Source organism: Amblyomma americanum, chromosome 2 (genome assembly GCF_052857255.1).
Source record: "Amblyomma americanum isolate KBUSLIRL-KWMA chromosome 2, ASM5285725v1, whole genome shotgun sequence".
Taxonomy (NCBI): domain Eukaryota; kingdom Metazoa; phylum Arthropoda; class Arachnida; order Ixodida; family Ixodidae; genus Amblyomma; species Amblyomma americanum.
This window is the reverse complement of record NC_135498.1, coordinates 231,302,005-231,327,137: the sequence shown is the minus strand read 5'-3', so window position 1 is coordinate 231,327,137 and position 25,133 is coordinate 231,302,005. Positions and strand designations below refer to the sequence as shown.

The following is a 25,133-nucleotide window of genomic DNA, read 5'->3' as shown; positions in this document are numbered from 1 at the left end:
TGCACCAAATAAGACGTTCAAGGAACTAACTGAATTGCTTCTCAATCACTTCGCCCCGAGAGTGTCTATGAATTGAGAGCCAGCAAAATTTCACAGAAGATGTCAGCTGCAACATGAAAATATCGCACAGTACGTAGCCGAGCTCGGAAAACTCGCTCAGGCCTGTGAATTCGGCATCTTTTTGGGCGAATCGTTTCGTGACAGGTTTGTGTGCGGTTTATTCCGGACCGACATTCAGCGATACTTATTTGCAGAAGACAAAACGCTGACATTCCAAAAAGCTGTTGAGCGCGCATTTACTTTGGAAGGAGCAAAGAAAATTGTTCCGGAAGCGCACGCTAGAGAAACTGTCGACGAATTTCACAAAATGAGCGCTGAAGGCTCAGCCCCAAAGAAAGCATTCTTTCGAGTGTTATCGCTGCGGCTCCGGCAAGCGTTTTTCCTGCGCCTGTCCGCATATCGCAAATAGGTGCACGAACTGCGGCAAGAAAGGCCATGTTCAACGTGCCTACCGGGGTCCCAAGCAGAAGCGAACGAGTTCAAGGAAGTGCATACGCACTCTTGGAAGTGACGACACGGAAACGTACAGATGCTGTCTCAGAAAACCCGGCGTCCCATTACCGTCGACGTCGAAATACAAGGTGTACCCTTGCGTATGGAGTTAGACACAGGTGCTACGGTGTCTGTAATATCAAGGCAACAGTTCACGACACTTACACCGCCTTTAAAACTCCACCCGGCGGAACTACGACTGAAAACATACACAGAAGAAGTTGTCCAGCCCTGCGGCGTCTTCAAAGCAGCCGTAAGGTACAAGGATCAAGTCGATGACCTTCCGTTGTATGTCGTAGACTACGGCGCACCAGCTCTTCTAGGACGCGAGTGGCTGGAAACTTTGCACTTGGACTGGGACAAAATCTGCAGTTTGCACAAGTTATGAAACGGTTCGCACCTTGACGCAAACCAAGAGGGCTATGGCACACGACTGAAAGTGCCCCTAGACAAGTATAGCAGCATTTTTGACGACACCCTTGGCAAAATAGAAGGTGAGAAAGCTTCCTTATTTCTTAAGGAAAAACGTCCAAAGTTTCTCAAAGCTAGAGACGTGCCTTTTGCACTACGTTCAGCAGCAGTGCAAGAGCTGCGAAAGCTAGAGGAGATGGGCGTCATTACGCAAGTTTCTACTAGCGATCATTATGAAAAATCCAGGCGCTAACAAACAATGGCAAAGAGGGGACACAGCGCAGGGAAAGCACTGTGTCCCTTCTGTGTCGTTGTTTGTTAGCGCGTGGGTTTTAAAGCGAAAGCTTTATTGGCCGCAAGCTCACGATTTCGCCGTAGCGGTACACCATCGAGGCACGTGACGTCACAACGCGCGCTTCGCCGTGGAAGGTTACCGTGTTTCGCGCTCTCGCCGCGCCATCAGGCATGACGTCACACCGCGCCGCCGCTGCCATTTGGTAGGACGTGACACCGCGTTCCTCGTCGTTGCGCTCACCTCCGCTCGCTTCGATAGCTGCGTCGCATGAGTGATAAGATGTCGCAGGATTGAAAAAGAGAGCTGGCGTGCGCCGCAACCACAGTTCAGGCGACAGTATGGACGGCGACAATTCTGATAAGCTGGAGGAGGCCTGGAATTGACAGCGGAACGAGATGAAGAGGAGAGGAATCGCTCCGGAAACCGACGAACAGCGCGCCGAACTACTGGTTCAACGCCGCCGTGAATATGCCGCCGTGAGACAGGCACGTTTAACGTCCGGTGTCTCGACCACTAGCAGCAGCGACAGCAGCCGGAGGAGAGACCTGGAATATACCTTCACCGAAATCATCCCAAACAAACAACGGAAAGGCAGCCTGTTCATCGCCAGCATCTACAGTAACCCCAAGCACCAAACACAGAAATTCAAGACCCTACTACACACAGCCAGCACCCAAGCCAAAGACAACACGTTGCTGATCGGAGGGGACTTCAACGCCGCCCATCGAGCGTGGGGTTACGTGAAGGATACGGCCAAGGGACGGGACCTATTACAAGATATCCTGGACCACAACTGTGCCCTGATCACGGACCCCGCTCATCCCACCCGCATCGGCAACTCCGTAGCACGAGACACCACACCAGACCTTACGTTCATCAAGAACGACCACACGGGCAAAGTAACGTGGCACAACACCGGCGTCGACCTGGGCAGCGACCACTACATCCTCGAAATTACGATACCGAACCAATTCCGGGGCAACACCATTATGCACAAGTGGACGGACTGGGACGGCTTCCGTAAGGGACGTCCCACCACAGCACAAGACATCACAGACATCGAAACCTGGACGGAAGAGCTTTGCGATGCTGTGCACTCGGCCACCAAAACCATCCAAACGGACGAGGACGTCATCGCCATGGATAGCCGCCTGGCCCATCTGTTCGAGGCCAAACGTTCGATACAGGCGCGCTGGAAGCGGCAACGGTGGAATCGCAAATTGAGAAAGAAGGTAGCCGACTTAAACAGGGCCATTGAACACCACTGCAAGGTCCTGTGCCGTCAGCAATGGAACGAAATCTGCAACCGAGCTGACAGGCAACTGCATCGCGGTTGCACCTGGAATCTATTTCGGCACCTCCTAAACGAAACCAAGACCAAGTCACACCAGCGCGACCGCCTCGCCCGCCTCCTGCACACCACCACACAACAAGGAAAAGACGCCGTTATCAAGAGCCTGGAAGCCAAGTATCTGCCGGACACGCCAACGGAAATCCACCCGCCGTACGGGGGGCTGCCCAACGCGTGGCTCGACCGAGACATTACCGTGTCAGAGGTACGAGTAGCGCTGCACGAGCTCAACACCCGCTCAGCAGCCGGCCCCGATCTCGTTACCAACAAGATGCTACGAAACCTCGACAATGCATCGATCGAGGCACTAACCCGTTACTTCAACGAATGCTGGCGTTCGGGCAAGCTCCCCGGACAGTGGAAAACGGCAAGAACAATCCTGATCCCGAAACCGGGCAAACCACCGGACATCGGCAAACTGCGTCCCATCTCGCTTACATCCTGCGTGGGCAAGGTGCTGGAGCACGTGGTGGCCAACCGGTGGCAGGAATACCTGGAGAAGGAAGGCCTCTATCCGGACACGATGATCGGCTTCCAACACAGACTCAGCACACAAGACGCCATGCTACAACTAAAACAAGAAATCATCGACAACAAGACACAAGACAGCAAAGTAATTCTGGGGCTCGATCTACAAAGCGCATTCGACAAAGTCAAACACTCAGCCATATTAGCACAAGTATCACGACTCAACATGGGGGTAACGAGCTACAATTACATCCAAGACTTCTTGACCAACCGCACGGTGGAACTGCACGCCGGAGACCTCAGACTCCCCGAACGCAAGCTCGGTAGCACGGGTACCCCGCAGGGTTCGGTCATCTCGCCGTTGCTCTTCAACCTCGTTATGATCGGGGTAGCGAGGGCAGTAGCGGGGACCGGCGTCCGGCATACGATCTACGCCGACGACATTACCCTGTGGGCGGCTGGCGGCACCGACGCCAGCATCGAGCAACAGCTACAAGCCGCGGTTACCGCCATCGAGCAGCACCTTGACGGCACCGGCCTAGTGTGCTCGCCCGCCAAATCCGAGCTGTTCGTCCTCACACCATTACGACCGGGACGGAAACGCGCTCCCCCTCGGGAGTGCGATCACATCAAGATCATGACCGCATCGGGGCAACGCATCCCCGAAGTTCCCAAGATCAGAGTCCTGGGCCTGCTGCTAAACAAGAGCGGCCGCAACGACGAGACCATCAACAAACTTACCACTAAGGCAATGGACGCCATCCGGCTCATACACCGAGTCTCGATACGACGGGCCGGCATGCGTGAAGACAGTCTCGTGCGCCTCGTCCAGTCGTTCGTGATCAGTCACATCGCCTATGTTGCGGCCTACCTCAACTGGCAGGTCACTGACAGGAACAAGATCAACACGCTGATCAGACGGGCTTACAAGACGGCGCTGGGCTTAACGGAGACCACGAGTACGGCTCGGCTCCTGCAGCTCGGCGTCCATAACACCCTAGAAGAAATAGCCGAGGCGCAGCTCACCGCGCAAATGGCGCGCCTCTCTACCACCAAGACGGGGCGCAGTATACTGACATCTCTGGGTTACAACCCCCGAACCCCCAGCCGGCAACCATGCGAGATCAGCGAGGAGGCGCGGGCTCACATCAATGTGGACCCCATCCCGAAGAACGTGCACCCCGAATACAACCAAGAACGGCGGCAGGCACGGGCCCAGGCCCTCATCGAGAAACACGCCCAAGACCCGCACGCCCGGTACGTGGACGCAGCGGAATACAAACGAGAAGGCTTCGCGGCAGTGGTCGTTGCGGCGGCTACCGGCACCACGACAACGGCAGCGAGCGTGCGGTGCACGGACGCTACAGACGCCGAGGAGGTTGCCATCGCTCTGGCGATCTCCGAGGCCGAGTGTCACACCGTGCTCAGTGACTCGAGGAACGCCGTGCGCAACTTTGCCAAGGGGCGAGTGAGCGCTCCGGCGGCCGCCATCATCGGCAAGCTCCAGCCCCAAGACCGCCGCAGCACCATCCGTATCAAGTGGTTCCCGGCGCACGCGGGCGAGTGTGCATCCTCGCCGAACCACAACGAGACGGCCCATTCGGCGGCGCGAGCGCTTACCCTCCGCACCCCCGAGAGTGACCGTTCCGTGTGGTGGTTCGAAACCAAGGACCGCGTAACCAGTTATGGCGAAGTTACCATGTGTTACCGCCTAGCTCGACGGACAATGCCGCCTCCCCACCCGGCACTCAGTCGGGAGGAGGCCGTCATCCTAAGACAGATACAGACCGGGTCACTCCTTGCCCCGGCAGTGCTACACGTACTTCACCCAGAACTCTATCCGAGCGATGTGTGCAATGTTTGTGCAGCTGGTCCGGCGGACCAATGGCACATCATGTGGGACTGTGCCAGGTTCCCGACCGAGGCTACCTCCAGGATATACCCGCCCGAACTTCAAAGTGCAGTGCAGTCTGCAGACAAGGACATTCAACTATAGGCCGTCCAGCAGGCCCGGGGTGCGCTCGAAAAGCACAAACCTCACGACCCACCACAAACTGGCCGAACGGGGGTAGTGCAGAGGAGGGCATAACCCCGGGTCGACGCTTGGCCAACGTCACGACGCGTCAAACCGTCGGTTGCCGGCATTTTCAATAAAGTTTTTCCTACCTACCTACCTGAGTCCTGCTTCACTGAAGACGGCTGGTGATGAACGATGGAATGCGACCAAGAGACTTCAGCGGCGGGCTCAAGAAATCGAAGAACAACGTGCCGTTAGCCTAGCGAATAAGCGTAAGAGTGGCGCGACCCCTTCAATCCTTGGTGGCCTCGGTGCCGAAATCAAACATGGACCTACAGGTCATACTGGACCTGTATGCCTGTGTTTCATACATTGTGGAATATGTGAACAAGCCCTACCAGAGTGTTTCACAATTGGTTTTGCTACATATATTCTGGCAAAGCCGAGCTAGGCCACTGCGAATTTTCTTAATGAACGTATACCAACTAGCTCACTTTTCTGCCTTGTTCTACTAGCGAGTTTTCCACACCTATCGTGCCGGTTGTTAAAAAGAAGGGGACAATACATGTGTGCGGAGATTAAAAGACGGCTCTGAACCTTTTTTAGACACAGAGCAGTACCCTCTCTCTAGGCTTGATGAGATACTGTCTGCACTTGCTGCAGGGCGGTAATTTTCGAAGCTGGATCTAAACAGCCTACCAAAGAGAGCCAACATCGGAGGACTCTAAAAAACTTCTCACTTTGAATACGCATAACGGGCTGTTTGCTGTAAACAGGCTACTCTTCGGAGTCGCCTCAGCACCTGCGTTGTTTCAGCGTATTATGGATAACATTTTGAAAGGACTGCCAGGAGTAATAAGTTATCTTGACGACATTCTTGTGGCAGGAGCTACTGCCGAAGAGCACCTAAGAAATCTTGAAGCTGTGTTTTTTTTTATTCGAAAATGAAACTGAGCACAATTCAATATGTACAATAATAACTGGCCCCATAGCCAGGGGCTAGTTTCGGGTCCAACACAATACAATACAGCATATATGCGGCACGCGGAAACGAACATTTCTATTCCTAAAATGAAAATTAGAACGTTATAAGATTTGCGGAGAAAAATACAGGAATACAAACAAAACGCTCACAAAAAACATATTTCTCTTCGAAACAGAAAGTAAAAATTCATACCATATACTACACTATACAACACTAGCGCGAAAAGGTGTTCGAGTCAAGAGCCAAAAATGGTATTGTACTTAGAAACAGCTCGAAGAAACGCGGACGCTACGAAGAAACGACACACACGAGCGCTGAGTAACAACTGAGTTTTTATTTTGAAGGAAAGATGCTTAAATAGAAGACATGAGAGGGTGGTTAACAGGGCTGCTAGAGCGATAACCGGCAATCAGTGTGGTCGCGTCACAAAATTTCAAAAACAGGAACGAACGAAGTAAGCGATAAAAAAACGGTGTAAAGAGCCGCATAAAGGTGGTCAGGTGAGAGTAACAAAAACAAGACCGAAGAAAAATAATCCAAAAAGGAGGGGGGGGGGGGGTGAGAATAAGTTAAAACCATGAAGGACACAGATGGGAAAATACAAGTCAAACATAAAAATGAAAGACGTAAAAGCTTTTGAAAACGTGCCCAAAAAAGGGGGAGTGGTTAACAGCGTTTAAATCTTAAACGACGATGTGGAGGATAAACAACATAAAGGCACTACCAACAAGGGATCATTGAATCATTTAGCTTTAAGTGGCAGAAAAGAAACCTTAAGTGTTCACCAAGCCACCCAAAAAATTCAGCTCTTTTTCCGACAAGGAGAGGGATGCAGTGCTCACGCATTGTTCACCAGCATGACGAATTTGGAGTGCTTCGACGATTTCCCTCGTCAATCTATCTTGTCCTCGGCCTATTGTGGAGCAGCGATTAAACTCAGAGGTGCAGATTCTTTCAGAGTCATCTTCTGTGATTTTGCACTACTTACAGTGGTTAGCCGGGTGCCTAGAAATGGCTATACTTTTTGCGTTGTTTTGATGTTCTTGGAGACCGATATCGATGCACGTTCTCGTTTGACCGGTATACCTCTTCCCGCATGACACTGGGATGGAGTAAATTATTTCTGAATCACAGGGAACACACTGTTCAGAGTGTGTCTCCCTGCACCCTCAAGTTTCCGGCGGGTTATTAACTTTGGAACAGAGGGCGGAAAGCTTGTTGGGAGCCGTGAAGACGACATCCACGCCGGCGCGCTGTGCGACTTTCTTTAGACGATGGCTGATTGTGTGAAGGTAGGGCATTACCACATTTCTGCGCTTATCGTTTGAAGCAGCAAAACTCTTCTACAGATTGTTACAGAAGGACCTCTCCTGGTCCTGGGACCGAAAATGCGAGGACTCATTTCAAGCCATCAAAGCAGTGTTGTCATCAGTGGAAGTGCTTGAGCACTACGACCCGGCACTACCGCTGCAGCGGTCGTGCGATGCGTCTGCGTGCGGTCTCGGCGCCGTTTTTTCGCACATTATGAAAGTCAACACGGTAGGACCAATTGCTTGCGCTTCCAGGACTCTATCAACAGCAGAAGAGAATTATATCCAGATTGAAAAGGAGGTGCTTGTTCTAATTTTTGGCATCATGAAATTGCATATCTATATTTATGGTCAGCATTTTACGTTAATCACTGATTATAAGCAGCTACAAACAACTCTTGGCCCGAAGATCGACATCCCAGCGCTAGCTGCCGCAGGACAACGGTGGGCTGTAACGCTTTCAGCTTACAAGTATAACCTTGTCTACCGAAAGTCAGCCGACAACGTGGACGTGGATTCTTTTTCGTGACTTCCGTTAGGAACAACGGACGGTGAGGACAACACGAGTGAGATATTTTATGCGCTTCGCTTTGCATCTCTTCCTGTGACAAGCAACGAGATCGCACGCCACACAGCACACAGCACACAGCTCAGCCTAGTCTTGAACTTCACCAAGAAAGGGTGGCCTTCGCATGTTGATAAATTGCTGAAACCCTACTTTGACATACGCAGTGAACTGACTGTCCACGAAGGATGCCTGATGCGTGGAATGCGAATGGTCGTGCCACCAAACCTACAACATCCAGTTTTAAAGGAGCTACACCACGGACATCCAGGTATCGTACGAAGCAAGATACTCGCCCGACGCTACGTATGGTTACCATTCGTGGTCAAAGACCTCGAAAACCAAGTGAGACACTGCATGCCACGCCTGCAGCAGCGTAACATGCCACAAAAGGCGCCATTGCACCGTGGTCGTGGTCGTGGCATACGCGTTCATAGTCACGTGTCCATAGGGGCCTTGCGGGACCAATCCGTAATCCTATGCTGCTAGGGGCTATAGACGCGCATTCAAAATGGCCAGAGGTGTACGTCATGACATGTGCGTCCGCGCAAGAAACCATAGCAAGATTACGCGATTTGTTCGCTCGATACGGCGCGCCGGAGACAGTTCTAATTGACAACGGCGGACAGTTCGCATTGTCAGAGCTCACAGCGTTCATCAAAGAGCACGCCGTTCGGCAAGTTTTTACTTCTGCTTATTACCCGAGTAGCAATGCACTGGCTGAATGGTTTGTGCTGACGGTAAAAAGCGCCTTATGCGAAGGCCGGGCAAGAGAGCCTTGAAGAAACAATATCAGAATCTTGATTGCATATCGGAACACACAGCATGCGACCACACTTGACACACCGCCTTATCTTTTCCTTGGTCGACTGCTGCGCACTCGTTTGGACGCTTTAAAGCCCGTCCTCTCGCGTAGTCAGCGCAAGCCCGTTCCAGCAAACGACGCTGCGAAGTGCTGATCATACTGTGTTTAAAGTGGTTGAACAGGTTTTGGTGCACAATTTCAGGAACGGACCAAGATGTCTAAACGCAGCTATCTTGCAGCGCACCGGGCCAGTATCGTACGAGGTCAAGGTGCAGACACCCAACGGATCGTGCACGCGGAGGCGACACAAGTACCATTTGCTACGAGCCTCGTCTGCGCCGACGGCGTACCCATTTGCGGTGGGGGAAGAGACCGACTTCCGTTATCCAGAACTTTCAGAATGTCCGCCACCATCAACCACTGTCTCCGCAGCTAACCCTGCACCCGTGGTCGGACCGCAGTGCAGGAGACCACCCAGAGGACGTCCTTTAGGCTCGTCCATGGCAGGGAGGCCACGACCACACTACACGCCATATTGTCCAACGTTACCGAAGAAGAGAACGTCGACGTCTCCGCCTGCCTCAACACGCAGGAAAAGCTCGAAGACGCCCGATTACGGATCAAAGTCCAGCAGCGGACCGACACCATAGACGCTGCTACCTACGAAGACGGAGGCGAATACAATGCAGGAGGCCAAGTCTGGGTTTGTACGCCCTTTCGCCGCCATGGATTGAGTGAAAAGCTTTTGCACCACTATTTCGGTTCTTACAAGGTTCTTCGTCTGCTAGATGAACTGGATTATGAAGTCCTTCCTGACGGAGTGGCTGCATCCCAGAGACGCCGCGTACGACCAGAAGTTGTCCATGTCCATTTGAAGCCCTATTAGTCACGCTAAAGGACGCTGCATTTCCATACTCTGTGTTTATTTTCACACGATCGTCTTAGTTGTTGCTAGTCGCATTTTTTTGTTTTAATGCATCGGGTCGATGCTTCTTTGAGAAGGGAATAATGCTGCGAATCTTTGCAGTGTTTGTTCATTCTTCAAATCTGCCACCACGCCAATTTATCGAATTTTTGCGATGCAAGACGCGTGCAGATTTATCACGATTGATCGCATCCAGGCAGAGCTGACTCTACGTCGTTCCAGAATGTTCCAGCAACATTGCGCGCTTTATCTCGAAAGTTCGCTATCAGGTTTAAATTGAGCACGGCGGACAGCGGCGGGCATTCTGTTCGACGACCGCGGAGCACGCTCGTTGCTACGCCGCCGCCGAGTGATTCAGTCAATTGTGGGCGCAAGTCAGCCCAAATAAAGAGTTCTGCCTGAAAAAATGCCTGAATCTATTTGTGACAAATGTGACGTCCCCATAAAGGATAACGATGGTTACTTTGATGCGAATGCACAGGACATTTTCACGTCAGTTATACTTGCTCTGGTTTAACCAAGAAAAAAATTTCGGTCCATAGATGAAGATTCTCAGAAGTCGTGGCGCTGCCCCTCGTGCCAAAATGTAAAGCCTAGCTCCGGTATGCCCAAGGAACAGGATGCTTCATTCGCCGCTATGCTCCTTGACATCAGCAAAAAGCTGGATGAACTGCTTCCGCTTAAGCAAACTGTAGGCGAAATAGAGGCATCGGTCAAGCTGCTATCAGCCAATTATGACGATGTTCTCGCGAATCTCTCCAAGCATGGCAGTCAAATAAAGGCACTCACAGCCAAAGTGGCTAAAATTGAAGCTTCCTGCACTAGTTCCGACGTACAGGCTATCCGCGCCACACTTAATGATCTGGAGTGCCATAGCAGAAAGCTGAACCTTGAAGTTCATAGCATCAAGGAAGAAAAAGAGGAATCGCTCATAGACAAGCTTAATGACATCGAATCAAATTGAAACTTGCCCCTCTAATCGAACAAACTGTCTCCGCTATTCATAGACTTCCGTCAAGGAACAACAAAACACCAGGTACAATCATTCGTTTTAATAGCCAATGAACAAAGGAGAAATGGCTCGAAAAAAAGATGTTTTTCAGACATTCAGCCAGATGCTTTCATGTTGGAAAACCTTACTGCGCCGAACCGAATGTTGCTGAAGACTGCTAATGAATGGGCACGTGTCAATGATTTTCGCCTTGCATGGCACCGAAGTGGAAAAGTGTTTGTAAAGAAAGAAGAGAAGGCAAACGCATGTCTGATAAAGTGCATGGCCGACCATGATAAGTTAGTTGTATTAAGCTCAAAAAAAATTTAAAAACATATCTCATAATGTCATCTTTATCGCGTTAACCCTTTTTACTTCCTTCTGATTTGAAGACGTTTAATGAATCTGAGCACAATGGATCCATTCGGTGCATTCATGTAAACTGTCAGTCAGCTAGAAATAAGTCGGCCGAGCTTGGTGCGATGTTTAAGAGCTTAAACCCGGAATTTCATTTTATTATGCTATATGAAACTTGGTATGACCACAGCGCTCCTTCCTGGCGACCCCCAAATTATGACTGTTTTAGTCGAATCAGAAGTGTTTCACGTGGCGGCGGTGTCAGCATGCTAGTGCGAAACAATTTCAACGCGCAATGTCTCGAGGAATTTTCACGTGTTTCCGACGATTACGAGGTGTTATCTGTTTTCATGCCCGTACGGTTTACTGTGTTTTTTATCGTCCACCAAAAGGAAATTCAGATTGTTTTTTTCTCCTCCTACAAAGGCTTTTCGAATTCATCTCTAATTTTCAGTACAACATTATATGTGGTGGTGACTTCAAAATTGATTTCTGTGCTGATACTGCCGTGAGGCACCAATTCGAACTGCTGCTACGGTCTAATGGTTATTTTAATGTCATAAGTGGCCCTACCAGAGTTGCCTGTGACACTTCAATATCCCTTGATGTCTTCGTCACGAATTCTTTGAAGGCTGATATCAGGTCTGGTGTTCTTTCATATCGCATCAGCGACCGAATGAGAATTTTTTTTAGTTTAAATCGTAAAGTAAAAAATAAAGGTAAGCGTTCTCCTATATTTCATTCAATCACCCGTTAAAACATTGACCACTTTCGGGAGGAACTGCACAAAGTTGACTGGAGTACTGTTTATGCCTCTCAATGTGCGGATACCGCGTATGAACTCTTCATTGATATTTTTACCTCATGTTATAACAAACACTTTCCTCTGTGTTTGAGAAGGCCTAGATCTTCACGAATTCGGAAGCCGTGGATCACGACTAACCTATTTAAAAGAAATCAAACAAAGAAAAGCTTTTTATTACTTTTATTAGGTCTAAACATCCTGGCGATCTGGGGATAAAATATTAAGACTTTCCGTAACCGGCTTAGAAAAGAACTAGGTGAGGCAAGAGCCTCATATTTTGAAGCGAACTTTCTTGTATCCCAAAACGATAGCCGCACATTATGGCACAAGGCAAATGATTTAATGAATCGGGACTCGAGGGCAACACTCGAAATCGACATTGTCGTGAACGGCGTAGAGATTAGTGCTGACGCACTTCCCGGTTGTTTTAATGACCCTTTCAGCACTAATGGTCGCCAAATTGCTAGTGTGAATGCATGCCGTTATATTAATGCAGAATGCACAGAATCCATCATTCTTCACCCTACAAACGAAGGTGAATTAACAATGCTTTTCAAAGAACTGAGCAACGGTTCTTGCTGTGATGTCGATGACCTGCAGATCGGGCCCATGAGGTATATCCTTGGCCTAATTTCGCCCATTGTTGTTCATGTTTGCAGTATTTGTCATACATCAGGTCAATTTTCAAAAAGAATGCAGGTGGCAAAGGTGCTAACCCCTTTCAAAAAAGGTAACAAAGCTCAAATTGCTTACTATGGGCCCATCTCCATACTTCCAATTTTTTGCAAAGGACTTGAGAAGATCATTTTTTGTAGGCTATATAGATTTCTCTCATAAGCATAAATTAATAGCCCAGCATCAACACGCCTTCCGCAATGCATGTCGACCGAACTGGCACTCCTTAAACAGAAAGAGCTAATTCTAAAGAATTTTGAGGAGCGCTAATTAACCTTAGGCGTTTTTATCGACTTGTCCCAAGCCTTTGATTCCATTGACCATAAGCTTCTGCTTTGCAAATTGTGTTACTATGGCATTCTCGGCATCGCCGTCAGCTTAATTGAATCATACCTAAGTCATAGAAGGCAGTTTGTGCATGTAATGGCATATCATCTAACGTCCTTCCTGCAGTTGTAGGTGTCCCGCAATGAAGCATTTTGGGTCATCTATTGTTTAACATTTTCGTTAACGATCTCACTAACATTGATCCCAACACCACATTCATTACATATGCTGATGATACCACACTTCTCCAAATCTCCAGATGACCTAACCCTACATGCTAAGCGCGTGCTTTCTAAGTTAAATCTGTGGTGTATTGAAAACAGCCTGTTAATAAACACTGTTAAAACTAAAGCCTTACTCTTTCAACCGAAAAACAGGAACACTGCGTTACCTAGTGATATACTGCTAAATACTACATTCAAATGTTTGGGCGTGCACTTTGATCATATGTCCTGGCATTCTCATATAAATATTTCTCACTGGTAAACTGTCTCAGGTGCTGGGTCTAGTTCGTTCTGTCAGATGTCTTCCCTTTTCCGTAAACCTCTTAATATATAACGCACTTTTCCTCAGTAATCTTAATTACTACTGTCTTGTATGGGGGACAACAACTTGCACAAAAGTTCACAGACTGCTTGTCATCCAGAAAAAATTTCTCCGCGTCATATGCAATAAGCCTCACGGCTTTCATTCTGCTCCCCTTTTCCGTGATCTTAGAACCCTACCTTTTCCCGCCTTATTGAATCACCGCCTGGTTTTATCCTACCGTAAAGACACAAGGAATAGAATTGATAACCTTTGCTCTCTCGCTAATTTCACAAAACGCATTGCCCGCTACACTACTCGAGCTCTGGGGACTTGGTGTGTTCCTCATCCGCGAACTAATTATGGTCAACAAATGTTAAGCTACAGGTTGCCGAAGTTACTAAATGACCTTGCTCAAAGTAACATCGACGTGCTCACTTGTTCTTTAAGAAACCTGCTTGAAATATTTTTGTACGCGTGACTGTGTTTCTGTAATAAGCTGTGTATGGCGTTTGTTTTGTTTGTTTTATTTTTTATTTTACTGTTTAAATTGTATCTTTTTGGGTTTTTTGTTTTGCCTTTATTTTAAATCTGGTCTATAAATAATCCTTCTCTCCGTTCTGCTGCAGACACTGTAACGGTACATGGGGCCAATCAAGCTGCCCCAGAGCAGCTTTTTCCCCTTGTATCCCCCACAACCATTGTATTCCTTGTTTGTGGAAATAAACTCAAACTCAAGATATTTTACCAAACAAGACTACCATGTTTTTGTGTCCAACGGATGAAGACGAGGTCGCTTCCACAATAATGAATTAAATTAACAGCAACCTGTGCGACGCTGACAATTACAAATAAAGCCTATGAATTACGTGGTTGGAATTATAAAAGACCTATTACCGCATGTTTTCAACTTAGTCTTGTCAACCGATGTTTTTCCTAAGTCAATGCAAACTGCTAAAGTGACATTAGTCTTCAAAGGCGTGGATAGAAATAAGTAAGAACTGCCGGCCTTTCTCGATTTTGCCTATTTTTTTCAAGGCGTTGGAGAAGCTTATATACTCGACATTATCCAGCTACGTCACTAAACGTTCAGTGCTTCATAATTTCCAGCACGGGTTTCGCAAGTATCGCGCTATCGAAACAGAGTTAATGATGCAAAAGGAATTAATATTGTCACCGGCGAAAATACAGAGAACAAAGCTGTTCACTCGGGCGAGGTTTGCCAACACCGCCGCGCTCGTTCTGGACAAAGAAGACGTTCGGCCACGCGCTCGGGAACACAGTTAGACCTCCAGGTGGCGCCGGCAGAAAGTCAGCAGCGTGGCATTGCCCCTCCCATCTAAGAGGCATCGACTCGATGCCGCACGCGAGGGGAAGAAAAAAAAATAAGGCGAAAGGTAATGGCGGGGTTGGGTCCGGGGCTAACGGGAATAAAACGGCTTCATTCGCGCCACGTGGACGACCTCGGACGTCGGGTGTCGAGAGGACCGGGCAGTTCCTTGAGGGAGCACCTCGTAGGTCACCGCGCTGAGGCGGCGTAACACCTGGTACGGACCAAAGTAACGGCGAAGAAGCTTCTCGGAGCGCCCTCGCAAACGGATTGGGCTCCACACCCAGACTTGGTCACCGGGTGTGTAAATCACCTCCCGGCGGCGGAGGTTGTAACGCTCGGCGTCGCGTTGTTGTTGGCACCGGATTCGCTGTCGAGAAAATTGGCGAGCAACTTCGGCGTCACGGACAAATTGGTCGGCATCCACGACAGAAGAGGGAGTAGGATCCGGAAGAAGCATGGCGTCCAGCATGGTCAAGGCTTCGCGACCGTGCACCAAATGGAAAGGAGTGAAGCGCAGTGTTGTACGCGAACGTTATGTAAGGAAGTATCCGGTCCCAGTTCGCGTGGTCATCGTCGACATACATAGAAAGCATATCGGCAATTGTCTTGTTAAGCCGCTCAGTCAGTCCGTTGGTTTGCGGATGGTACGCTGTTGTCTTTCGATGACTGGTGCCACTGAGTCGAAGTACCTCGTTCGTAAGTGCCGACGTAAACGGGGTTCCCCTGTCAGTTAATACGACCGTTGGAGCTCCGTGACGAAGCACAATGTTATGAATGAAAAAACTTGCGACTTCGGCGGCGGTACCACGGGGAAGAGCCTTGGTCTCACAGTAGCGGCTGAGATAGTCAGTGGCAACAGCAATGTACCGGTTACCCATGGAAGACGCCGGAAACGGACCGAGTAAGTCCATGCCGACCTGTTGAAATGGGAGGCGCGGGGGATCGATAGGCTGCAGGAGCCCGGCTGGTTTAGTCGGTGGCGTCTTCCGGCGCTGACATTCTCGGCAGGTTCGGACGTAACGGCGGACAACCGCAGCAAGCTTGGGCCAGTAGTACTTGGTGCGTATGCGCGCCAACGTGCGGGAAAACCCGAGATGGCCCGAAGAAAGGTCGTCGTGGCACGCGCGCAGAACTTCGTCACGAAGCGCAGCTGGCACTGCAAGCAGATAGACAGTGTCCGTTGGGCCGTAGTTCTTTTTGTAGAGTACCCCATCGCGCAAGCAAAACGATGACAGTCCGCGCTTGAAGAGCCGAGGTGGAGATGGGGCGATTCCTTCAAGGTATTCTATGAGGGGCAGCAGGTCAGAATCGGCCCTTTGTTGTTGGGCAAGGGTGGACGTGGTGAGGGCACCAAGAAAAGCGGAATCGTCGTCGGACTCGTCAGTGGGGCACAGGATTGGGGCGCGGGATAGACAGTCAGCATCGCTGTGTTTCTGGCCAGACTTGTGCACGATGGTGACATCAAATTCTTGTAACCGAAGACTCCATCGAGCAAGCCGCCCCGAGGGATCCTTCAGGTTCGCTAACCAACAGGGTGAATGGTGGTCGCTCACGACCCGAAACGGGCGGCCATACAAGTACGGACGAAATTTCGTAACGGCCCACAGCACAGCTAGACATTCCTTTTCCGTTGTGGAATAATTGACTTCTGAACGGGACAAAGTGCGACTGGCGTAAGCAATCACGCGTTCTAGACCATCCTGCCGCTGAACAAGGACCGCGCCGAGGCCAACGTTACTAGCATCAGTGTGCAGTTCAGTGTCGGCCTCTTCGTCGAAGTGGCCAAGCACAGGCGTACACTGCAGACGGGACTTGAGTTCTGTGAAGGCGCTGTCCTGGTCTTGGCCCCAGATGAAGGGTTCAGAATCCTTCGTCAGGCGGGTCAAAGGCTCTGCTAGCCGGGAGAAATTGGGAACAAACCGGCGATAGTACGCGCAGAGGCCCAAGAAACGACGCAGGCTCCGTTTGTCTGTTGGCTTAGGGAAGGCAGCTACGGCGGCCGTCTTTTCGGGATCTGGACTAACACCTCGTGCGCTGACAATGTGACCAAGAAACTTCAGCTCTTGAAATGCAAAGTGACATTTCTCTGGCTTGAGAGAGAGACCAGCGGAACGTATGGCCTCGAAAACAGCACGCAAGCGTTTCAGGTGCTCATCAAACGTGTCAGAGAAGATCACGACATCGTCAAGATATACGTGGCATGTCTGCCACTTCAGACCGGACAGCACGGTGTCCATCAATCGTTGGAACGTGGCAGGGGCCGAGCACAAGCCAAAAGGGAGTACCTTAAACTCGTATAAACCGTCTGGCGTAATAAAGGCGGTCTTCTCTCGGTCGCGTTCGTCGACCTCTATTTGCCAATACGCACTGCGGAGGTCAAGGGATGAAAAGAAGGTGGCATGGCGCAGGCGGTCTAGGGAATCATCAATGCGGGGCAGAGGGTACACATCTTTTTTCGTGACGGTATTCAGGCGCCTGTAATCGACGCAGAACCTGAGGGTGCCATCTTTCTTCGTGACGAGAACAACAGGCGATGCCCAGGGGCTCGTGGAAGGTTGGATGACGTCGTCCTGGAGCATCTGTGTAACTTGGCGGCGGATGGCATCGCGTTCTTTGGAAGACACGCGATAAGGGCGCTGGCAAATTGGTCTTTGGTCGTCGGCAACGACAATTCGATGCTTGGTAAGCGGCGTCTGTCGGACCTTGGAAGTTTCCGCAAAACAGTCGCGGAAGGAATAGATTAGGCTTTGCACGCAGTTTTTCTGACTGGCCGAAAGGTGCGGGTTCACGTCAGTCGGAATGGCTGTAGCCGTCGCGTCGGCGAGGTCTGACGTGGTGGATAAAGAGCACTGCCTCGTACACTCTCCAAGCTCGTCAAAATAAGCGACGACTTCTGACTTCGTCAAATGTTGCGGTTCACGAGTAAAGTTCGTGACTAAGATTTCGGTACGACCATTGGCAAGGTCTACTAGGCCTCGGGCGACACAAACTTGCCGAGCGAGTAGCAGGGACATGTTCGCTTCAGCAATGCCAGGAGCGCCGGTGCTGTCAGTACACTCGACTGTGACGAACTTGCTGGCTCGCGGAGGGATTGTTATGTGGTTGTCACATATGCGCAACATTACTTTACAGGGCTCGGTGGTTGTGTTAACGGCTCGCTGGGCGGAAAAAGATACCATGAGTTCCTGAAGGTTTATGATCGCACCATACTCGTGAAGGAAATCCATGCCCAGTATGAGGTCCTTTGAACAGTCAGCTAACACGGCAAAGGAGCCGGTGAAAGTAAGACCACGGATTTGGATGCGGCAAGTGCAGACGCCGATTGGTGTCACGACATGGCCACCGGCAGTGCGGATCACGGGTCCACACCAAGGCGTCAGAACCTTACGGAGTGTCATGGCTAGCTCCCTGCTCATCAAAGAAAAATGAGCGCCGGTATCGACGAGTGCGGTCAGTTCATAACTGTCGACGGTTACTAAAATTTCAGCGGGAACTAATCGTTCGCAGCACGTCGGTGAGGTCGTCGGATCGGGTCGTTGACGCTCGGGCCGTCGCGTTTAATCGTCGGGTGGAGGCTGTTGACTTCGTGCAGCGGCGGCGGCCCTACCCCCGGAGGACGCCGTCTTCAGTTTTCCCGCCGAGGGGACGTGCCTCTGAACTGACCGGAGGTTGAGGGCCGACTGGGCGTAGCAAAGCGCCTCGGGGATGGCGATCGCGACTGTCGCCGCTGTGATGTCGGGGGCGGCACTTGAGAGTTCAGGTACTCCTCTATGTCCCGCGGTCTTTCACCATAGCGCGGTCGAGGCGCGTCCGGTGGGAATCCTCTTAGACCCATCCGCCGGTACGGGCAATTCCGCAGAACATGGCCGGGCTCCCCGCAGTGGTAGCAGAGCGTACGGTCGTTGGACGTTCGCCACACGTACGCTTTGCGGAATGGAGGGCACGGGTCCTGCTGCTGCTCGATGGGACGCACGTAACGATGGGGTGGTGGTTGTTCGGCAACGGGGCGGAACGCTTGCGGCGCCGAGGCAGGTCGGCGCAGGGCATCGCTGTAGGACATTACGTGCGGCTCCGAAAGGGGTGCTGGGGGTGGCTGCACCGCTCGCCGGATTTCGTCACGGAGAACATCGCCTGTCGAAGGTACGCTTTCTGACGGAGCACTCAAGTGGAGGTGTCGCAGTTCTTCGCGGACAATGCTCCGCACAAGCGCTCGCAGCGCCTCATCCCCGGGGCCTGGGAAGGACGTGCAATACTGAGCGGCCGCTACATTTGCCTGACGGCCGTATTGGGCACTCCGTTCCTGCAAGGAACGTTCTATGGTCGTCGCTTCCTTGGCAAAGGCGGCGACAGTTCTCGGAGGGTCGCGCATGAGGCCAGCGAACAGCTGCTCCTTTACCCCACGCATAAGGTGCCTCACCTTTGTAGCTTCGGGCATGGCTGGGTCGGCCCGATTGAAGAGGCGGGTCATGTCCTCAATAAACATGGCCACGCTCTCGTTGGACTGCTGTGACCTGGAGCGAAGGGCAAGTTCGGCATTCTCCTTTCGCTCGCTCGAACTGAACGTGGCGAGCACCTCGCGGCGAAAAGCTGCCCAGTTAGAGAAGGACGCCTCGTGGTTCTCGAACCACGTTTTCGCCGAGTCTTGCAGTGCGAAGTACACGTTCAGCAGCTTTCGCTCGTCGTCCCATTGGTTGAACGTGGCCACACGGTCAAAACCGGCCAACCAATCTTCTACATCCTCGAACCGGTCGCCGTGGAAGGATGGTGGCGACCGAGGTGCAAGAAAGACGAACGGCGGGGCACTGCCGAAGGACTGACCTGTCTGGCTGCCAGTGGCGGAAGTCATGGCCCGAGCAGGAATCGTGAGTGGCTCAAATTCGGGTTGCAGGCCTCGCAGGCGACGGCTCGCTTTGTGGACAGGTGTGGCGTCTGCTCGTCGGGGAGAAGCGTCAGGGCTATCGTCCCGGTCAGCGTACATGGGATGATACCCAGCACGGCTCCACCAAAAATGTCACCGGCGAAAATACAGAGAACAAAGCTGTTCACTCGGGCGAGGTTTGCCAGCACCGCCGCGCTCGTTCTGGACAAAGAAGACGTTCGGCCACGCGCTCGGGAACACAGTTCGACCTCCAGGTGGCGCCGGCAGAAAGTCAGCAGTGTGGCAATATTAAAAAGCTTTTGGAAAATGATTTAACACTTTGATTATACATAGAACTCTCTAAGGCTTTCGATTCCTTGCGGCATGAAAACCTCCTTCTTAAACTAATATCACACGGTGTCCGTGGTGTTTCGCATCAGTTACTAGCGTCTTAAGTCAACGTAAGCAGTTTGTATCAATTGGCAATTTTGTTTCACACATTAAGGACATAAAATAGTAGTTCCTAAGGCAAGTATTTTAGAGTCACTTTTATTCCACTTGTATGTCAATGATTTGCATTGCTTGTTTCCTAACCCACAGATTTCTTTGATCTGTTACGCTGATAACACAAGTTTATTAATCACAGGAAAAACAACTTGACATAGAAATAGTTAGTAATGAGACAATACGGGTGTTCGCAACATGGACGAATCAAAATTTGCTACCTGTAAACACAAAAAATACTAAGGCGGTCCTATTGCGGCCGAAAAGCAAATGTGTAAACTAGGCTTGGTAACAGTCCGATTAAAACTGTAGAGAGTATGAAGGTTCTGGGTGTTCATTCTTCCAGTAACCTTACTTGGATCAACATTTTGATGGTACATGCAAGAATGTTTCGCGAGCTATTGGCATAATAAACAACAGTAGGCATGTGAAGAAGATTAACTCAGAAGATTAAGCTAGTACTGTATATTTCGCTATTTCTCCCCAACTGACGTATGCTCTGTCAAGAAGAAGTAGGGCATCATCCTATATTTACTGAGGCAAAGAAGAAGTAGCCGCACTGCCATCGCTCAGACCGAGCGCCCGCTCAGACCGAGCGCCCGCGCCAAACAAATCGGCACGATTCGGCGCAAAAAGTTTTAGTCGAGATGAAGGCTGGTTTATGTAAGGGTTTCATACCGACAACCTTTGTTCCTCGAAACCGTAATGAAGGTGACCTTCAGACGGCCGCGGCGGGCGATCCCAGTGGTCGCAGAAAGATGCGTGTGGTACCAAACGAATCGTCGTTTCATAATGTACACGTTGGTATTCAAGTGTGTCCAAAGCATAGGTGAAAACGACTTAGCTAACGCTGTTCATTTGATTTCTCATTCGCGAATCATTCTTTACTTTTTTTATTCTTCCAAGTTCTTGAAAGCTGTGTCACTGAACAGCTCGTGCCATTTAAACGCAGGAGGTGGCCTCGTTCGCTGCCAAGCTGCCAAAAGTGACCGGGACGCTGTTCCTCGGCGTCCGGCTGAAGAAGAAGAGTGCGGACTTGGCCACCAAACCAAAGTTGGCCCCGGACGTCTTCCGAACGGTGAAGAGAATGCAGTAAGACCAGTTTGTCCCATCTGAGCAAGGCACAGCTCTGGGCAACGCGCTCAATTATGGCGCTGTGGTAAATCTTTTTGATGAACGAATCCCACAAGGTTCGGCAGAGATGAGGAGCAGCGTACCCTACTTCCGCTGTCTCAGGTTCGAATGAGTAGGATACATATGTCCCAGATGATCGGGGTAGCGCGGCGAATGGCGCGTTAACCGTCATAAGGAGCAGGCACAGAATAATATGACACACATGCGTGCTTACTGTCGGAGAGTTATTTCCAGACGAATGCCCGCAAGACAAGTTGGTGTGTTTCGACGCGCTAAGAGCTGGCAAACGGCACACAAAAGGGATTGAACAGGATTGTGGCTCTAAGCATGAGGCGCTTACAACACTGTCTTCGGGTATTAGCTTCCTGTATAGGAAAGAACACCTTCAGGAGCGGTCCATATATGCTTTCCTCGAAGGAACAGCGGGTGGTTTCCATAAATGTAGACACAGCTTCTCTACTCACATGTGTGCTATCCAACAATAATTGCAACGGTACCAAGGTCATAAACGGTCCGTTGGAAAGACAGCGGAACTACTGCTCCGCTCTCTGTCCAGCGTGATTTCTAGGTGAGCGCAGGCCACCAAGCTTCACGGGATTAAGTATCACTCGAGCCAAGGGCCCCGTCTAACCATCACCACATGAAGGCTGGACGCCCCAAAAGGAAATACCCCGACTACGCAAAGCAGAAGTTTATTTGTGTCGTCCTCCACCGACAAACGCACAGAGTCTCCACGTCCTGGGGACGCGCGAAAAGCAATGTTCCGCTGCGCGCAAAAGACGACGTGAGCAGTGGACACCCCTAGCTCATTATAGCAGGAGTACAGGTCTCCAGGGCAGTGTTGTGATCTTATCTCCTCTCGAGGCGACCACTGGGTTGGTTTGCTAGATAGAGTGAGCAGTCAATGCAAGGTCCGCCTTTCTAAGGTCACTGAGTCCGGCTGGCAGGGTGGAGCCGCAGGAGGTCACAGGGCGAACGAATTCCACAGGGTTCGGCAGACTTGATCTGTAACGTACCCTACATCCGCTGTGTCAGATGCGGATAAGTCGGATATATATGTCCCAGATGAGTATATCCTGTTCGGACGGTCTAGCGGCGATGCACTCTGTCGCCCGAGCCAGATCTGTAAATTCAGAAATCTGGCTGAGCGAGTCATGAAATCCGCCATGCCCCAGTGGGCAAAGACTCGTGCCGCCGAGCAGAGCTGCCAACAAATGGCAGTGATTAGTGATAGTACCACAACTACATCCACCTAGGCAGGGGAGAGGGAGAGAAGAGAACAGTGGAAGACGCTGGCAGTGGCCTCGCGGAAGCAGAGGCGGAGTGCTAGGATTCCCACAAATCTCAGGCTGTTACAAAATGAAGATTCACTGTATGACTGCAATCATTTGTTTGTACTACGTTGTCCAGCTTATTAAGCATGAAGTGCCTTTAGCTGCCGTTTTCCTCAAATATGAAGAACTCTAGTTTGGGCTGTTTGGTCTATGATTCACAACAAAAACGGTGCGAAATACGGGGACAAAAGAGAAACATACACGACTGGACTAGCGCCAACTTACAACTGAATTTTATTTCTCCTCAACCGTGCGTTGTTGTAAGCCAACACTTAGTAACATCAGTGAAGTCACGCATTCGCAAAGTCACTTAAGTCAATACCCACCGTACAACAGACCACTAAAAGAAATCTCATACATGAAGCACGAGAAGCCACCACATCACATAATTTATCATGATCATCCGAAAGAAAAACGAAAAAAACCAAACAACAACAATAAAACTATAACGAACAGCTCTACATCAGCATGAAAATCAAACGATCATGACCAAACGAACCCTTAACAATTGAAAGCGATACAACCGCATGAGGAGCGATAAGATGACCAACATGAAATGTGGAAAAAAAGGAGAATGAATATTTAAGCCCAAAGCCGCTTCAAAGTTACAAAAGACGAAAGGCGTGATGAGTGCAAAAAATTTAACAAATGGAACCGATCAACCAGCAACCATATGAATGATAACCGATGACCGACAAGAAACATGGACAAAAAGAGAAAAAAAAGAGAAAAACACGCTTAGACTAGTCTGCGTCTAAGGCAGAAAATGCCATTCTTTCTGACAGTGTGCCGTTGTTTGCGCGGAATTCTGTTGGCAGTTTCTGCCTTTGACGCAGACTTTGGTCCGAGCTGTTTCTCAATTTTTTAACTTTTTTCTCATGTTTCTTGTCGGTCATCAGATTTCATCCATATGGTAGCTGTTTGACCGGTTCCGGTTGTTAAAGGTTTTTGCACTCATCACGCCTTTCGCCTCTTGCAACTTTGACGCGGCTTTGGTCTTAAATCTTCATTGTTCACCTGTTTTCGACGTTTCTTGTTGGTCATTGTCACGGATCTCCACGGAGAATACTCAGACCGAAAGAATGGACTAGGCGACAGGGGTACCAACACAGACGCGCATTTAATACACCCTGCGTGACACACACACAAGAACACAAAACTAACAAAACTAACACAAAACACAAAGAATAAAACTACACACGACCCGGGAACACTGCTACCAGCGTCTACTATTAGTGTGCTATTGTTAGTGGTCGGCGTTCGTGCTCACGCTTGGTTCGATGCGGCTGCGGCGTTGTATAGATCCAGTAGCCGGCGTCGAGGCGGTGTTCGACGTGCTTGGGCTGGCATCGCTGGTGGCGTCGCAGGCTGCGTCGTAGAAGCTCCCGGTCCAAGCGCCCGTGGAGGTGATGCCGGTGTTGGCGTTGGGGGCACCACCCGGATGAGTGGTAACAGCGCTGGAGACACCCCTGGTCGTAGCTGGTGGTAGCGACAGTTAACTCCTCGGTATGGGCTCAGGAACGGCAGGAAGTCCACGATGCGAAGCCGTAGAACGCGAGCTCACCGGAGCAGTAGCCGGCGTTGCTCTCTTCCAGCCAAAGCTTCCCTGACCCGCCGGAGCCTCCACTTCTCTGTTCCTCCCCCCCCCCCCCCCCGTGCCTCGCTCTCCCTCGCCATTTTATAGCCTTGGCGTTAGTCCACGTAAGCCTTGTCGTTGTCTTCTCCTTCTGCTCTTCTCCACCAATCATCTCTTTCCACCTCACCAACTGCTTCTTCTTCTTTACTCTTCGGTTAATCCACGTCGTCTTCTTCACACCTCTTTTCTTCATAATTTTATTATAGACTCCTTATTATATGTGACAGTCATCTGGTATCGCTTCTGATGCGGTTGTATTGCTTTCGGTTCTTAAGGGTTTGCTTGGTCATTATCATTTCATTTTCATGCTGATCTAGAGCTCTTTCTAACATTTTCTTGATGTTGTTTAGTTTTTTTCTTCCAGATGGCCATGATAAATAAGTTATGTGATTACTTATCGGGCTTGATACATTAGATCTCTTTCTGTGATTTGTTGTACCGCGTGTGTTGACATCGTGACTGCTAATTCGTTATTTCGCGGATGTTACGGCGTGTTGCCTTACAAAAAGGCAGGTTTGGCGCGAAATAAAATTCAGTTGTAAGCTGACGTTCGTCCTGTCCTGTTTGTTTCTGTGTTGTCCCCATATTTCGCGCCGTTTTTTTCGAATCTGCAAATTTGGGCAGCCCCGCCGTGGTGGCTCAGTGGTTAGGGCGCTCGACTACTGATCCGGAGTTCCCGAGTTCGAACCCGACCGCGGCGGCTGCGTTTATATTGAGGAAAAACGCTAAGGCGCCCGTGTGCTGTGCGATGTCAGTGCACGTTAAAGATCCCCAGGTGGTCGAAATTATTCCGGAGCCCTCCACTACGGGAAATCATTCTTTCTTTCTTCTTTCACTCCCTCCTTTATCCCTTCCCTTACGGCGCGGTTCAGGTTTCCAACGATATATGAGACAGATACTGCGCCATTTCCTTTCCCCCCCCCCCCCCCCAAAACCAATTATTATTATTATTTGGGCGACCGTAGTCCGG

General features: G+C 50.3%; 1 pseudogene; it reads left to right on the top strand.

Annotated features, from left to right (window-relative positions):
* LOC144120398 (uncharacterized) overlaps positions 1-21,155 on the top strand; it is a 76,336-nt pseudogene extending 55,181 nt beyond the window's left edge.
* Positions 21,156-25,133: the final 3,978 nt, after the last annotated feature.